The sequence below is a fragment of the Pogoniulus pusillus genome, chromosome 6 (assembly GCF_015220805.1).
Source record: "Pogoniulus pusillus isolate bPogPus1 chromosome 6, bPogPus1.pri, whole genome shotgun sequence".
Lineage (NCBI taxonomy): Eukaryota > Metazoa > Chordata > Aves > Piciformes > Lybiidae > Pogoniulus > Pogoniulus pusillus.
The window spans coordinates 32970426-32987621 of record NC_087269.1 but is presented as its reverse complement, the minus strand read 5'-3'; the positions used below and the strand labels follow the sequence as shown (position 1 = coordinate 32987621).

The 17196-nt window shown below is 42.5% G+C and overlaps 1 long non-coding RNA gene across 2 annotated transcripts; it reads left to right on the top strand.

Moving 5' to 3' along the window:
- The first annotated feature begins 691 nt into the window (after positions 1-691).
- Positions 692-14513, top strand: LOC135176536 (uncharacterized). 2 transcript variants are annotated; one of them, XR_010302700.1, is made up of 4 exons: positions 692-839; positions 8932-8984; positions 10019-10216; positions 13846-14513. It is a non-coding gene; the product is annotated as an uncharacterized LOC135176536 (long non-coding RNA). The 2 variants fall into 2 exon arrangements; XR_010302699.1 differs by having other exon boundaries at positions 13576-14513.
- The last annotated feature ends 2683 nt before the right edge of the window (positions 14514-17196 follow it).

Genomic DNA, 17196 nt, shown 5'->3' with positions numbered 1-17196 from the left:
AGCCTATGAGTGAAGTAGACATCACCACTGTTTTCCTTTCACAGGCTGTAATCCACTTCTCCTCACCAAAACATTCTAGCCTGCTTCAAACTAGCACAAGCCTAAGCCATTCTATGATTCTGTGATCAGACTGCATCATAAAGACAAATCAAAGGATATCCTCTAGGAAACTCTGCATGAAATCATAATTTCAGTTTTAACAAGACCATTTCTCTTCAAAGGACAGGTTTTTTGAACACGCTGCCAGTAATATAATATGTGAATAGTGTTCTCTAGGACACTCTGGAATAGTGCAATACACTGCTACCTTTCTCTGGTTTCTTTGAACAGTAATGTAGAAGCTTGAGTTGGCAAGGGGAGGAGAAGGGCATGTAAAATAAGCATAAGGACTAAGTTAGAAATAAATACCTTTAAGTACATAGACATGAGTTATTTGACGTGATTTGCATTTCTAAACCACGTATTCCTGAAAGTTCAGCTGCTTAGGGGATAGAGTGGGTGATTTCTTCAAGGGGAGAGGACACAAGCAAAAGGAAATAAACTTAATTGCCTTCTGGAGTGGAATAGTTGCTTCACATTAATCCTTTTGTGGAGGCTCTCAGACATAATTAACTGAAATTCAATTCACTTGTTCTCAATTCACTTGCAAGGCCAGTTAAGCTAAGACAGACACATGCCTTCACTAATCACTAGCTCAGACGTGTTTGCTTACCAATTGCCTGTGTTGTGCTCTTGCCACAGGCTACCATTCCTGTGCTGATACAGAGATCTGTGTCCTGCAGTCCTACCAGTCCAGCAGCCCAAACTTTAAGATGGTGTGATGTCATTAGCCTGATAAGGTATGTTGAAACCTCAGACTAAATTCCAAGTCATTAAGATCATTATCACTGGCTGGCTTGCTTTCCATCACCTATTTTACAAACAGCAACAGTGTGTATGAATCTTACAGTTAGTGCTACTAAAAGATTAGGATATTATTGAGAAGTGTGTGTGTGGGGGCGGAAATAAGACATTTATTTAAAGGATATTGGAAAACTGTAGTGGAATGTTCTCTCTTATATTTGTGGGAAAAAAGAACAATTTGTTTTTCAGACTTCATTATCTGGTTGCTGCTGTACCCCTAGGAAAAACAAAGCAAAACAGACCAAAAAACCCAAACAAAAACAGCAGCCAAACCCCATATATCTTCTCTGGGACTGTCTAATTCTCTGAGCTTTGATATGCAGGCCTGAACATTTTGATTTTATCTATTGAATTAAAAAGCTACCAGTAATTAAATAGAGACACACTCTTCTGTGCATTCTGTTCCATCTGGAGATAGATATTTCCCCTTTACCTCCATGCAATGCAATCCCAGTTAAAGTGCCATTTAAATGATTAGAAACTAATAACAACATAAATGACAGTAACTACACCTTCAGCTTCAATTCTTTACCATTACAAGACTTAAGAGAGGCATAGTCTCTGGAAATATTCTTTGAACAGCTGTCCATCAAAGCCTTGTGAGCAAGTACCAGCAAATTAAGGCTGTCATTAAAATATAGAGAGAATTTCTAGACATGTTTGGGAAGCATACATTTGCAGCTAAACACCTAATGTTGGCTGATACCTTGAAGTATCAGTCTTGGAAGAGTAAATTTCTCCAACTTCTTCTTCCTGTGATGGTTATTGTGGGGTGTTTTGAAAATATTGGTTGTTGGTAGCACGTAGTGTGTTTTGGTGAGTTTTGTTTGGAAGTACTATAAACATTGACTCAGTTGCTATGGTAACAGAGGTACAAATGTCAGCATCACTACTACAGGGAAGCCAACTAGACCCTTTAAATGCTCTGCTATTCTATGCCTTTGTCTATTGTATGAGATCAAAGACTTGTCATGGCTAATGAATATGTAGTACATAAAAGCAGAGCTGAATTTAAGCTATAGTAGAAATAGAAAACATTATTGATTTACCTTTTTCTTGTTTTCCTCATTGTATCTCATTTGGAAGACTCTGTAACTGCCACTTGTTTTTTTTTTCCCTTTAAGTGCTTGCAATGTTTTCTTTTCCATTTTTGTGGCAATTTAGCTGGGGTCTTGTGAGCAAACTGAACCTTTGTCAGTGTACATCAACCATTGACCCTGTGACCAGAAGCACTGGCAAGGCTCTAAATGATATAATAATATTTAACATTTTAATTTAAATTGAGAATTTAATATTTAATAATATTTGTTTAGAAAAGCTATGGCTCACAAATTTGTCAATTGCTTTTTGAGCAACAAAAAAGCAAGTGGATAAAGAAAATCCCAGTGATGAAGATTACCTTGATATTGAATAGATTCTTGGCAGTTTACCTTCACGAAAGGGGATTCAAGAAATGAAGGTCCCCACTGATTTGCCTCGAGCTGCATATTCTGGTCCTTGCACACAAAAAACAAGTGGAAAAAATGTAAAGATGGATGATCAGCTTTCAAAGTGGAATATTCGTGTCATTAGAAGTTTGTAATTGAGTCAGTGGTGATCATCATATAATCCTCAAAATTACCATGGTCAAAATAATCTTGCACATGGAGTGAAGAAACAGATAGCAATTTATTGATGGTATTAAAAACGTCAAGGCTAACTTCTAAGAATTGCAGAGAAGTCTTAAGAGCTGAAGTCGCTGTGAGTGAAATACATGGCAGATGAACTATGTTGGCAAATGTAAAGCAATGCACATAAGTGAAAAACTAATTCATAGAATCAGTCAGGGTTGGAAAGGAGCACAAGGATCATCTAGTTCCAACCCCCCTGCCATGGGCAGGGACTCCCTATCCTAGATCAGGCTGCTCAGAGCCTCATCCAGCCTGGCCTTAAACGCCTCCAGGGATGGGGCCTCAACCACCTCCCTGGGCAACCTATTCCAGGCTCTCACCACTTCTCACGCTGAAGAACTTCCTCCTCACATCCAGTCTAAGGCTCCTCAACTCCAGCTTTGCTCCATTCCCCCTAGTCCTGTCACTCCCTGATATCATAAAAAGTCATTTCCCAGCTTTTTTATAGGCTCCCTTCAGATACTGAAAGGCCACAAGAAGGTCTCCTGGGAGCCTCCTCTTCTCCAGACTGAACAGAGCCAACTCTTTCAGTCTGTGCTCATAGGATAGGTGCTACAGCCCTCTGAGCATACTTGTGGCCCTTCTCTGGACATGCTCCAGCATCTCCACATCCCTTTAGTAATAGGGGCTCCAGAACTGGATGCAGTACTCCAGGTGGGGGTCTCACCAGAGCAGAGTAGAGGGGGAGAATCACCTCCTCTGACCTGCTGGCCACACTTTCTGCTGTTGCAGCCCAGGATCTGGTTGGCCCTCTGGACTGCAAGTGCACACTGCTGGCTCATGTTGAGCTTCTTGTCCACCAGCACCCCAAACCCTCAGGGTTTCTCTCCAGCCAGTCACTGCCCATCCTGTATTTGTGCTTGAGATTGCTTCCACCCAGATGCAGGACTTTACACTTGGTCTTGCTGAACCTCATGAGGTTGGCTTGTGCCCACCTCTCCAGCCTGTCCAGGCCCCTCTGGCTGGTATCTCTTCCCTGCAGCATGTCTGCTGCACCACACAGCTCGGTGTCATCAGCAAACTTGCTGAGAGTGCACTCAGTGCCACTGTCCATGGCACTGACAAAAATAAATTCCATTTGTGTATATAAAATTATAACTTCTGAGCTGTTTGTTTCCAATTAGGAATCAGATTTTAGCAACCTAAGGGGTGATGTGGTGAAAATATTATCTCAGTTGTCAGTACTATCATGAAAATCAAATAATATGCTAAGTATATTATGGAAGAAATTTAGCAAATCAAAACCATCCAGAATAGTGTGCCTATTCCTGGTTCTCTCTCCTCAACACTGAAATAGGCTTCTCCTTATAACTAGAAAAGATACATAGGAGGGTGTTAAGAAAGTCTTGAAACTTCTGTACAGTCAATGATCTGGGAAAAAGATTCTTCAGGTTAGAAAAGAGACACAGTACAAGGGAGAGGCAGAAACAGGGAACAATGTGTTCATTTTTCCTTCCTCCAATATAATAATTAAGGGATATCAACTGAAGTCAACAGGTGGTCAGTTCAGCACTGATAAAAAGCAGCAGCTGATCACAGAACATGCAGAGTGTTCTGCATGCTGAAAATTTATAAATTCAGAAAAGCAATCATAGAATGGTTTGCGTTGGGAGGGACTACTAAAGGTCATCTAGTCCAACCCTGTTGCAGTGAGCAGGGACAACATTAGAACAGGTTGCCCAGAGCCCTGCGAAGCCTGTCCTTGAATGCCTCTCTGGGCAATATGATCTGATGGGGAAACATTGTGCAATGGGACAAATCTGACAAAAAGAGGGGCAAGGGTAACCTCTGCTCTTTATTGGACAAGGATGGGAATGTAGTAACTAGAGATGAGGAAAAGGCAGAGATGCTTAACACCTTCTTTGCCTCAATTTTTAATAGTAAGGCAGGTAGTTCTCAGACCAGTTGGCCTCCTGAGCTGTTATGGACTTGTCGAGCCTCTTGGACCCTCACAAGTCTATGGGGCCAAATGGGACCCATCCTAGGGTGATGAGAGAGCTGGCAGATGAGCACACCAAGCACTTCTCCATTATTTATCAACAGTCATGGCTCACTGGAGAGTCCCTGGAGACTAGAAGCTGGCCAATGTGGTGTCCATCCACAAGAAGGGTCAGGAGGAGGATGCAGGAAATTACAGACCTGTCAGCCTGACCTCAGTGCCATGCCAGATGATGGAGCAGATCATCCTGAGTGCAATCACAGGGCACCTACTGGATGGACAGGGGGTCAAACCCATCCAGCATGGATTTAGGAGGGGCAGGTTCTGCCTGACCAATCTGATCTCTTTTTATGACCAGGTGACCAAGTTGTGGAGTCTCCTTCTCTAGAGACTTTCAAGGCCTGTCCAGATGTGTTCCTCTGTGTTCTGCATTAGATAGTATTGTCCTGCTCTGGCAGAGGGGTTGGACTCGGTGATCTCCTTGGGTCTCGGGTCTCTTCCAACCCCTAATATCCTGTGATCCTGTGACCTGCCTGGTGGACATGGGGAAGGCTGTGGATGTAGTCTACCTGGACTTCAGCAAGGCCATTGACACTGCCTGCCATAGCAAACTCCAGACCAAGCTGGCAGCCCATGGCTTGGACAGGGGCACTCTGTGCTGGATGACCAGACCCAGAGAGCGGTGGTGGATCTCCATCCATATTCAGTTGGCAAGTAGTCACTAGTGGTGTGCCCCAGGGATCAGTGCTGGGCCCAGTCCTGTTTAATATCTTCAATGAAGATCTGGATGAGGGGATTGAGTCCACCATCAGTAAGCTTGCAGACACCATCAGTTGGGAGCATGTGTTGATCTATTACAGGGCAGGAGGGCTCTGCAGTGGAAACTGGACAGGCTGGATAGATGGGCACAGTTCAATGCCACGAGTTTTAACAAGTCAAATCGCTGAGTTCTCTGCTTTGACCACAACAGCCCCACGCAGTGCTACAGGGTGGGGACAGATGGAGAGCAGTCAGGCACAGAGGGACCTGGGGGGACTGAGCATGACCCAGCAGTGTGCTCAGGTAGCCAAGCAGGCTAATGCTATCCTGGTGTGTCAAGAATAGCATGGTCAGCAGAACCACGGAAGTCATTCTGCCCCTGTGCTCAGCAGTGGTTAGGCCACACCTTGAGTACTGTGTCCAGTTCTGGGCCCCTCAATTTAAGGAAGATGTTGAGGTGCTTGAATGTGTCCAGAGAAGGACACCAAGGCTGGTGAGGGGGCTGGAGCACAGCCCTACGAGGATTGTCTGAGGGAGCTGGGATTGTTCAGCCGGGCCTCAGGGGAGACCTCATTGCTGTCTGCAACTACCTGAGGGGAGGTTGTAGCCAGGTGGGGGTTGGCTGCTTCTCCCAGACATCCAGTCACAGAACAAGACGACACAGTCTGAAGCTGTGCTGGAGCAGGTTTAGACTGGACGTTAGGATGAAGCTCTTCATGGAAAGAGTGATTGCCCACTGGAATGGGTGGCCTGGGGAGATGGTGGAGTCACTGTCCCTGGAGGTGTTTAAGAGGAGGCTGGATGAGGCACTTAGTGCCATGGTATTGTTAATTAGAAGGGTTAGGTGATAAGTTTGATTCGATGATCTTAGAGGCCTTTTCCAACCTGGTTAATTCTGTGATTCTGTGAAATCCACTGAGGACTTGTAAAAGGCAAGACAGTACTTCTGAGTTGCAATTTGCTGGAGACAAATAGGTATTTTGGGGCAGTAATACTATGTTTGTCCTCTCCATGTATGTTCTTCTGTGACGTACTCCACTCTCAGATGTGCTAGTTTGGGCAACTAAACAGGACTGACCTTTGAGCTATCCGCACATATATAATGAAAAGAGAAATAAGCAAAGTGTTCTGACTTCTGTTTTTTTGTCCCTTTCCCTTGCAAAAAGTCTCTATATAGCAAAAGAAGGAGGAAAAAAAAGACCAGAATCACTGGCTGATTTAAGGAGAACAGATTGTACAGTTTCTTATGCCACTTCCATTTCTGGAGTGTGGCCCAAAGGAGAACTAAGCGAACAATGGGAAAGGCTGACTTCAACGATTTTTCTTCTTTAAAAAATACAATTCTGAGAGCTGGTAAAGCTTCCTGCTTCACTGGCTACGCTGGCAAATGCTATCTTTAATGGAGCATGGATTAGTGTTTCATAAATTTAAGTTTAAATTTAAAACATGAAAAGGTAATTTCTCCTACCCAACCCAAAAGGGAATGGGGTTTTGTTCAACGTGCTGGAGCAGTCTTTTTGTGAATGCATAGGTCATCTGAAATACAATAACCTGTATTATTTCCCCTTCCCTCTGCTAACTGTTTTGTTAGGTTGTCTATCCTTTTACATTAGAATGCTAAGCAAAAAAATAAAGTTTAATCATACAAGAGAGAGAATTTGCACACAATTGCTTCTACCAAAAGAATCTATTTCTATTCTTACTGATATTCTCTTCTCCAAGCCTGTTTCTCCTTTATGAAAAAGGCCTTTTGTGTGTGTTGGATTTAAACTTGCCAGTGACTTCGGAGGTAACAGTCCACTTGATCAATGACCTTGTGTTTGAGCAAAACATGACTCTCATTGCCATCTGATCCTGTCGGGGCCAAGGAACAAATCTTTATTGCATATCATTATTATTTGTGGAACTTGAATATCTCTTCTATGAAGAAAGACTGAGAGACCTGGGGCTATTTAGTCTTGAGAAGAGAAGGCTGAAAGGGGGTCTTATTAACATCCCTTAGTATCTCAGGGGTGGGTGGCAAGATGAAGGTGCCAGGCTCTTTTCAGTGGTGCCCAGTGATGGGACAATGAACAATGGGGACAAGCTAGAACACAGGAGGTTCCAGCTCAACGCAAGGAGGCACTTCTTTATGGTGAGTGTGACAGAGTACTGGAACAGGCTGCCCAGAGAGTCTTCTCTGGAGACTTTGAAAACCTGCCTGCATGCATTCTTGTGTTGTCTGCCCTATGTGATCCTGCTGTGGCAGGGGTGTGGAGTAGATGATCTCTGGAGGTCTCTTCCGACCCCTGACATTCTGTGATCCTGTAATTATTAAGCAGGACACTTTCTGATAGCATGACAGAATGGTTGTTCTTGATCCTCAGCAGGTCATTGAAGGTAAAACCAGGGAAAGTACTCATTAGAGAGAGGCATTGCCTGAGCAGGAAAATCGCTCAGGCAATTCAGGTAGCAGAAGCTGGGTTTTCATTTCAATTTCAGTAGTAGATATCAAGTTATCTGTTGAGCTCATAGCTCTCTGCTGTTGTCATTTCTGTCTGAGATGACTGCATTCTTTATCTCCTCAGTTTATGTTTTGTTTGGCTGGAGAAATCACTACAGGTGAATTAATAAAGGGATAAACATTTGTTTTCTCCAGCATTCCCACATTTGCAGAATAAAAGGATCAAACCAAGACAATCTGGGAACTATTATTCTGAGTATTGACTCTTTGAACTCTTTCTAATTATTGATTTGCCCTAAAAATGACTTATGTGTGTAAAGGTAGTAAAGGTATCTGTGTAAGATGAAAGACAATGCTTAAATATAAAATAGATGTAGTAAAATTGGTCCAGAGTTGGGGCTGTTTAGCTTGGAGAAGAGAAGGCTCTGGGGAGACTATAGAAGAGCTGGAGAAGGTAGTTTTACAAGGGCTTGTAGTGACAAATTGAGACAAATCTAAGCTTGAGACAGGCAGATTTAGGCTGGATATTAGGAAGAAATTCTTTAGAGTGAGGAGACACTGGAGCAGGTTTCCCAGGGAGGTGGTGGATGCCCCCTCCCTAGTGGTGTTCAAGACCAGATTGGATGAGGAACCTGGTCTGGTAGGAAATGTTCTTGCCTGTGACAGGTGGGTTGGAACTAGATGATCTTTGAGGTCACTTTCAACCCAAACCATTATGTGATCAGTATTGCTACTATCATTGCTTTCTGTACTGTGCTGTTACAGTGACAGCATATCCCTGTCTTCTCTGAACTCTTCAGTGGGATTTGCAAATTTCTTAGAATTAATCCCACTTTTAAAGGGGTTTCTTGTGTCTGTCATTGAGCAGGAATGAAGAGTTTTTAGAAAGTACTTTGGAAAAGCTTATTTCAGAAGGTTCACGCTGTAAGTTTTACTCTCTGTTTTTCTAACTTCCTTTCTTCTACCTTTCTCTGATTTACAGAACATATGGAAAGGTAGCTGCTAAAATGCTTGTGTGTAGTTATAAGGCCTCGGGTTTTTTCCCCAGTGAAAGGATTGGCAAGTTTTGCTGCTGGAGTTGGCTATGCCTTAAGTCTGGGGAGTTTGTTGCAGTCTAAATAGGCTGAAATGGATACTTTTCTTTCTAGTTGTTCTTTTATTGTGTTCACATCGTTGATTCCAATGACTACAGGGGTAATTATTTCTTTGTTTGCTAGGAACATTAAAATTGCTATGGCTTCTAAGGAAAATGTGCTCAGACTTCATAAAAGTAAGTACACAATAGGCTATTATAGCTGCCTTTTCTACTGGATTTATTTTAAGGAATAGTGGTACACAGTAATTAACCCTTTGTGCTTGAGGATACGCATCACAGTCTCAATCAATGGGCACTTAAAGAATAAAGGGGCAGGGGATGAGCAGTTCCCGGATTCGTTTGTGAAGAATGCCTGGTTGAGGTGCTGGGATCTTCAATAATAGTCACCGTTCAATAGTGTATTGGATTTCTCAGACCATTATCTCACGAATTACATCGATAAAATACTTGGGTTTACTCACTTTGACAAATGCGTGGGTGAAGTTGTAACGTGGAAGAATGAGATACCACATCTGCTGCAGGAGACAACTCTGTTAGAAAGGACAGGAGCTACTTAGACTTTCCTGACTTAAGGCCTCACCTGGAACTTGGCCAAATCACAGGCCTCCATGTAACTGTGCTAACATCGCCTCCTGTATCGGAAATTAATAATCATTATGAATGGTGACTATTAATTTCTGTATGAATATTAATTTTTCTAATTAATATTCAACGTTTGTGAGAATTCCCTGAGGTTCTTTGGATTTTCTGTGGATAGGAAGCAATTGCACAGAATTAAACAGTTTAAACAATCAGAACTTGGAAAATAGGAACATGAGAAGAGGAAGAATTCTAACTGTGCCAATGGAGTCTTGGTGTTCACTCTAGCATATGTACTCATGACTCTTTTGGTGCCTGAGTAAGTCTCTCTATTAAAGACACTTTCAGACTCGCAATGATGATCCCAGGGTAAAATACAACTATTTCAGGCAGAGGGAAGAAGATGCTGCTAAGCCACTAGTGTTAGCTGCCTTTAACGAGCTGCAAATGAGAGGCAGGAAGGGTCAGTGCAGACAAAGGCTGGTGTAGAAAGGCTAAAGTAGAAAGGCCGAGTTTCTAAATCATTCCCCTCTATATACTTCATTTTGGAAGCCAAACTGGCCAATAGACGCTAGCACCCTTGTTCTGGCCAATGAATCCAAAGCTTCATGCCTCCTTTGATCACGCAGGCATGTTGAAGATAGCACAAGACACCTGACGCGTGGTGCTAAGCCCGTTAGCCCTCAGGGCTTTGCTGGGGCCAAACCTTTATTGTTTGCTCATCTGACTCACTCCGGGACCCACAGCAGGAGGAAGACAGCAAGGGTTAAACCATCCTCACAGGATTTATGCCCTACCAGGACACCTCCTCTTAATTTGCTATACAGGTAATTTCACATTTCTGCCCCTTGAGCAAAGGTAGCCCCTTTGCAAATACCTTTGTAATTTTCTCTTTTAGCTGTAGCTGAAAAAAATGATCTTGAAAATTTCCAAGTGAGTCTATGAGCTTGCTTCAGCAGCCCTGATTAGCAAAGCGTGCAGAACTAGGGCTGCAATGCTTATCTGCAGGGCTTCAAGACAGGCAGAGATGCCTGCACTCAACACAGAAATGCATCCACCATTGTTTAAAGTAACTGAAGTCAGTGGAGAGACTTCCATCTCTGGTTTCATGGAGGTGTATGCAATATCTTCCTCTGCTTCTGGTGTTGGTAAATAAGCAATTGCCTGAAAGGCAACACAGATTTCTGGAAGTCTTTACTGCAGATGTATGGAAACTTAATTTAAAAACAAAATGGTAATTAAAAGTGTTTTCTATTTCATTTTAATTGAACTCCCAGCCCCAGATCCTTTTCTGGGTTTTGTTGTTTGTTAGTTTGTTTTTAACGATTTTATATTGCAAGAACCCATAAGCAGACTTCCTTGTGGTAGTGTCTGATCTGTTGGGAGCACAGCACATTTCTTCTTATGTGGTTAAGTCTGTTGGGTGCAAATATGAAGGGAACCTTTTGGTTTTGCTATTTATTGTAAGTCACTGCTGCTGTTGGGTGGTTCATACAGCAGGTTTTGCAGAGAAAGAATGAGTAAAGAGATATAAAGTTTGATAGATTGAGTGAAGTTTCTTGATGTATTTTATACATGTGTGTTTGATACATTGACAAACACCTTCTCACAGCTGGCAACTGTAGACTTTAGGAGAGTATTTGCAGTGACAGAATTTCTAATATGATAAAATGAGAGCAATAAGTTTAATAGATAGAGGGAAACAATGGACCAACAACGTGGTTGCTTTTGACAAACGTTTACCTATTTACTTGGAGGTGTTGGTTGACAACTGGCTGAATGTGAGCCAGCAGTGTGCCTAGGTGGCTGGGAAGGCCAACAGCATCCTGTCCTGTATCAGGAATACTGTGACCAGCAGGACTAGAGAGGTGATTGTCTCTCTATACTTGAAGCTATACTTCTAAGCATTCCCTCTCTACAAAAGGATACTGAGTTGCTGGTGTGTATCCAAAGGAGTGCATCCAAAGGAGGGCAATGAAGCTGTTGGACACTCCAGAGAATATGTTTTTTGGAATACTGTGATTGTTTGGCCTGGACTGGATAGGGCTGGGTGCTAGGTTGGACTGGATGATCTTGGAGGTCTCTTCCAACCTGGTTGATTCTATGATAACAATTCCTGACTGCAAGCCCCCTACAGCTACCTGAAAGTAGGTTGTGGCAAGATGTGAGTTGGTCTCTTCTCCCAAGTAAACAAGTGATAGGCTTCAAGTTGCAGTGCAGAGGTTTAAATTGGATATTAGAAAAAAAATCTCTTCACTGAAAGGGTTGTCAAGCATTGAAACAGGCTGCCCAGGGAAGTGACCAAGTCAGCATGAAGGTATTTAAAAGCTGTGTAGAGGTGTCTCTCATGGACGTGGTTTAGTGGCGGACTTGGCAGTTCTGGGTTAACAGATAAAGATGGTGTTCTTAAATATCTTTTCCAACCTAAAAATTCTGTGATTTTATATTTTTACTCTCTGCATCTCAGTGTTTTGTAAAGGCCTTCAGTGAAATCTGGCGCAGCTTTGAGTGGCAAATGAGAATGGAAACTGTGCATTCATGAGGGCTACATTTATGGAGCTTGTCAAATTTAGAGTATCAAAGTATTACTTGATTGAATTTGGTGTCAATGAACAAACTGTTTGAAAAGTCTTCTATGCTATGAAGAGGAAGAAAAATAGAGCTCCATGTATCAAGTATTCTTGCTTCTTTTAATTTAACTAATTGCTGCCAAAATACTTACTTGGGACCTGAGATACTTCTGCTTTGGGATTTAAATTGTGAGACTCTTCCTGCTGATGCTGTTTTCTTAAAGACTTAAAATCCTTGCATAAACAAATTCCTTTCACAGATCAGATGCATCTTGCACTTGACTGCATCAGAGTTTCAGATAGGGGATTTTATTGTGTTTTAATGTAACTTCCCATTTGGGATAGTTTTCTTTTCATTGGGTAATTTATACTGTGTAGTTATGGTAAATAGTAAAATAGTGCTTATCTATCAGACAGGAGCTTAGATAATCCTGATCACAGTGGCTTAGAAGACCTTCTGTAGGGATGTGCTGAGTTTTAGGGACCTTTGAGTGACTTTATTGTGCTTGGTAGATTTTGTGAGCTTGTACTGGGGGGGAAAAGATCAGGCAGAACAATCAGGACTCTTGTGGCCAGGGCTTTCACCTAGACAGTAAGAAATCTGAAATGTTGAAAGTCTGTAATTGTGATGGATTATGCAAAATTAATAATCTGTATTAATTTTCATATCCTGGCAATGATTGTTAATAACTATGAAAACTCTTTATTAACATTAAAACTTGCCAGAAAACTTACTCACAAGGTTCAGAATGCACAGGTTGGAAATCTATACACACAGGGCACAGGTAAAACTAGAGCACTTATTCCTTAAAGTGGAAAATGCAAATATTATACTGGAAGAGGCTTTTGAATATTTACCCACAAAATCATTATTACTCAACTCGTGAAGCTAGGCACAGTCCCAGACAGTAGCCAGACACTCAGGGAACTCTGTCGGCCACTGAGACTTGATTCTTCCCAGACTTCTGGGGAAAGGAAGCAGACAATCTCTGGTCTTGTCTCCTGGCTCCTCTGGACGATCTGTGTATCTCCAGGACTTCTTGTCTTGGCAGGAGACTTTCAGGTGCAGGCAGAATGTCTTGCAATGTGCAGTCTCAGCACAATGTCATGCTGGCTGTGCAGGCTGATTGCATGCAGGCATTTAGAGCCTGTTCCTGGTAAGCTCTCCAGGCAAATTCAGCATCCAAAATGAGGCAGCAGCAGCCCCCCTGCTACCTGCTCATCCCTTTTATCAATATCTGGATGGAAACTATTGAGGCACTGAACATAAATTAGCCAATCAGAATGGCACTTTGCCAAGCCTCACCATATTAGGCAAAGCCAGGGCTTTCGCCCTCCCCTCCTATGGTTGCTTCCGCCAGGACAGGAGGAGCAGGGGAACATGTCTGGGCAAGCCAGGGCATGGATAAGCCTACGTTTGCCCTAACAGGCCTACCACCACAGTGGTAAAGTCTGTAGATCCTGGTAAGACCTGGATCCTCTATAATGCTGCCTATTCTTAGCGAATCGTCTACAGCGCATATGCTTTTCTATGAAACTTCACAGAAAGGTTTGGCTTTACTTGGAAAATTCAGTTTGCACAGACAGCTTTGAAAATATTAAACTTTTCCCATCAGATCTCGTACTCACTGCTCTGAAAACTGACTTAGATTTTGAAGAGTGATAATAACCTCCAGGCATATACTGAGAAGTGTTACTTTTGGTATGTACTGGGAGCAGAGCAGCTGGAAAGAGCAGGGGAGAGGAAGGCATGGGGGTCTTGGCGGACCAAGCTGAACGTGAACCAGAACTGTATGCTTGTGGCAAAGAAGGCTCATGGTATCCTGCATTAGGAAGAGTGTTTTCAGGAGGTGGAGGGAGGTGACCGATCCTTCCGTTCTACTCAGCAGTGTGAGACCACACCATGGCCTGCTGTGTCAGTTCTGGGATCCTCAATGCATGGGAGTCAGGAGCTACTGAAGAGAGTGCAATGAAGATGGTAAGGAGACTTAAAGTAGCTCTCCTATGAGAAGAGATGACTCAGGGGATCTAACAAATCTGTGAAAATACTTGAAAGCAGGCTGTAAAGAAAATGCATCCAGGCCATTTGTATCCAGAAATATGAAGACCAAAGCCATGCAAAAGAGGAAAAGTGCTCAAGAATCTCCAGGTCCTGCTTATCACTGTAACTGGTCCTGCTCTGGAGATTAGTACTTGGCAATCATCAGTGTCCTTAGCAGTTAGGGCACATACATCATGGAGACAGAAAGAGAGCAAACAAATGTTAAAATACATGTTCCTGTAGCTGTGCACCACATTTATCTCTGCAAAGAAGCAAACAAACCCCAGGACCTCACCAAGATGATTTATAACAGTAAGAATGTTGAGACTGGGGATCAGAAGAAATGTTCCTAATAAAGCAGGCTTTATAATTCTCTGATTCACTTGCACATAAGGGAGAAAGTATGGCAGAGGGTTGTGGGGAGGCTGTGTTTTATTACCTTAAATAAATATTCTTTCCCCCTCAGAGATTTTTGTGGGCAGAAGTCTTGTTGCTGATAATATGCAATAGTTCTGTGAGCGCTCTGGCACTGCACTTGAAGCCAGAATAAATTTGAAATTAAGAGTTGAGTGTGAATATTATGAAAAGTCCCCCAAAGGTTCACATTTTGTGGATGAAATACTCAAAAGGCATAACTTCTCTGTTCATAGCAGGTTCTTGCTTGGTGTGCGGCAGATCAAAATGTAAGATCTTGGGGGGACACACAGGTAGGTTAGTTCACATGTTTGATGAGAAAGAGCATAGTATGTGTTTTACTAGGCAGTTAGTATTTTGCATATGCATTTACTGTAATTTCTACGTTTTGGCTCATTTGCATTTTTTCATCATTTACTGATGACAAAAATGAACCCTTTCTGAATATTTTACTAAAAATTACCCATATGTTTAGAGACTTTCATTTTACTATATTCCTCTTTTCCTTCCTCTTCAGATTCTCTTCTAGTTTAGCTATTAGCTTTCTAATTTATTTTCTAAGTTCTATTGGTAGTTCTCTTATTAGATTCTCTTTAGTTTTCTCTGTTATGATTTTTCTCATATTACCTTTGCACTTTAGACCTCTTTCTTTCTTCTGAAAGCAACCTTAAACCAATTCCTTGTATTAGAGAACATCTCAAAATGCAGCTCTTTGCTTTCCCCTACCCTTATCAGAGGTTTGGATGTTACTGGCTGTCAATGTTAGATGGGAGCAAGCAGTGCACCTGAACATTGCCATTTCCAGAGAAGTTAATGTCCTGAGAATTACTCTCATGTAGCAGTAACATAACAAATGAAACAAGCTCATGGGACCTGAAAATTCTGAACCAGCTCTGTGAGCATGATGTTGTAGGTTGTATTTGTTCTAAAGCCTAAGACAAGGTATAGGATTCAGAAACTGAATCTGAATAATCTCTATCAGTATGATCAGGGGGCTAGAACACCTCTGCTACAAGGACAGGCTGAGGGTGCTGGTATTGTTCAGCCTGGAGAATCACAGAATCAGGCAGGGTTGGAAGGGACCACAAGGATCATCTAGTTCCAACTCCCCTTGCATGGACAGGGACACTCTACCCTACATCAGGCTGGCCAGAGCCTCCTCCAGCCTGGCCTTAAACACCTCCAGAGTTGGAGCCTCAACCACCTCCCTGGGCAACCCAATCCAGGCTCTCACCACACTCATGATGAACAACTTCCTCCTCACATCCAGTCTGAACCTCCACAACTCGAGCTTGCTCCATTCCCCCTTGTCCTGTCACTCCCTGATATCCTGAAAAGTCCCTCCCCAGCTTTTCTGTAGGCCCCCTTCAGATACTGGAAGGCTACAAGAAGGTCTTCTAGGACTGAACAGCCCCAATTCCTTCACTCTGTCCTCATAGGAGAGGTGCTCCAGAAGAGAGAGCTCTGGGGAGACATAGTAGCAGCCTTCCAGTACCTGAAGGGGGCTACAAGAAGGCTGCAGAGGGACTGTTTGCAAAGTCCTGGAGTGATAGGATGAAGGGCAGTGGTTGTAAGTGAGAGGAAAGAGAGGAGAGTAGATTGGATGTTAGGAGCAAGTTCTTTTCCACAAGGGTGGTGGAACACAGGAATAGGCTGCTCAGGAAGGTTGCTGAGACTCCATCTATGGAGATACTCAGTATCAAGCTGCATAATGCTCTGAACAACCTGATCTAGTGGAAAATGCCTCTGCTGACTGCAGGAGGGTTGCACTAGATGACCTTTGGAGGTCTCTTCTGACCCAAAGTGTTCTACAATTCTATATGTCTCACCAGAGCAGAGTACAATGGTAGAATTGCCTCTCTCCATCTGCTGGGCACACTTCTTTTGACACAGCCCAGGATGCAATTGTCCTTCTGTTTGCATATGTGTGTGTAAATGTGTAAATATTTTCTGGAATGTCTACTGATATTTGGAGAAATTAGATGGCTTATAGAAATGCTGAAACAGTACTACTTTGATAGCTGTAGTTATCTCTATGTTTGCTTTTTGAGACTCTATGCCACTGGCATGTATTTATCTTTCTTATTTAGTATCTTTGCATCTGTCAGTGAAGTTCTTTGTTCATTGTATTACAGAGATGAAGGAGACTGAGTAGGTCTTCTTTTACCCTCCACAGGGCATTTGGGTATATGAAACCCATCTATCCACAGAGCCTGACAAGTGCATTTTGTTTCCACAGTATGAAGAGAAGTGCTAGGTCTTGTTATGGGCAATGGTGCATAATGATGATACAGAGCTTCTATGCAAGTGATGTTGGGAAGCCTGTGGGAGAGCAGTAAACTGGGCAGAGAGTCCTTTGATGGCTACAAAAATAAAATATCTGAAACTACCTCTTTGAATTTTAATGGTAGCAAATTATAGCAGAGTTCAGAAGAAACAATGACTTTCAGGACATTCTAGTTATAACCAAAATACTAGTTACATTTTCATTGTGACATTGTGGCCATGAAGTAGTTCTTTTAATATTCTCAAGCTCTGTTATTTAAAGTGAGGTGAGGGCTGCAAATATCCTGGCACCACACTCTTCAGAACTGTTGACAAGACCATCTTTGTACGTGCTCAAAAGAATAACTATGGAGGAACTCTCCAACACCCTTTAAAAAATAGTGTTTATCTCTGAATAGTTTTTCTTGCTAGTTTGAAAGAGAAAAAAAATCAAAACACTGTACAAAAAGTAGTGATAAAAGACATGTAGGCAAGCCACAGTCTCTGTAGTTGACAG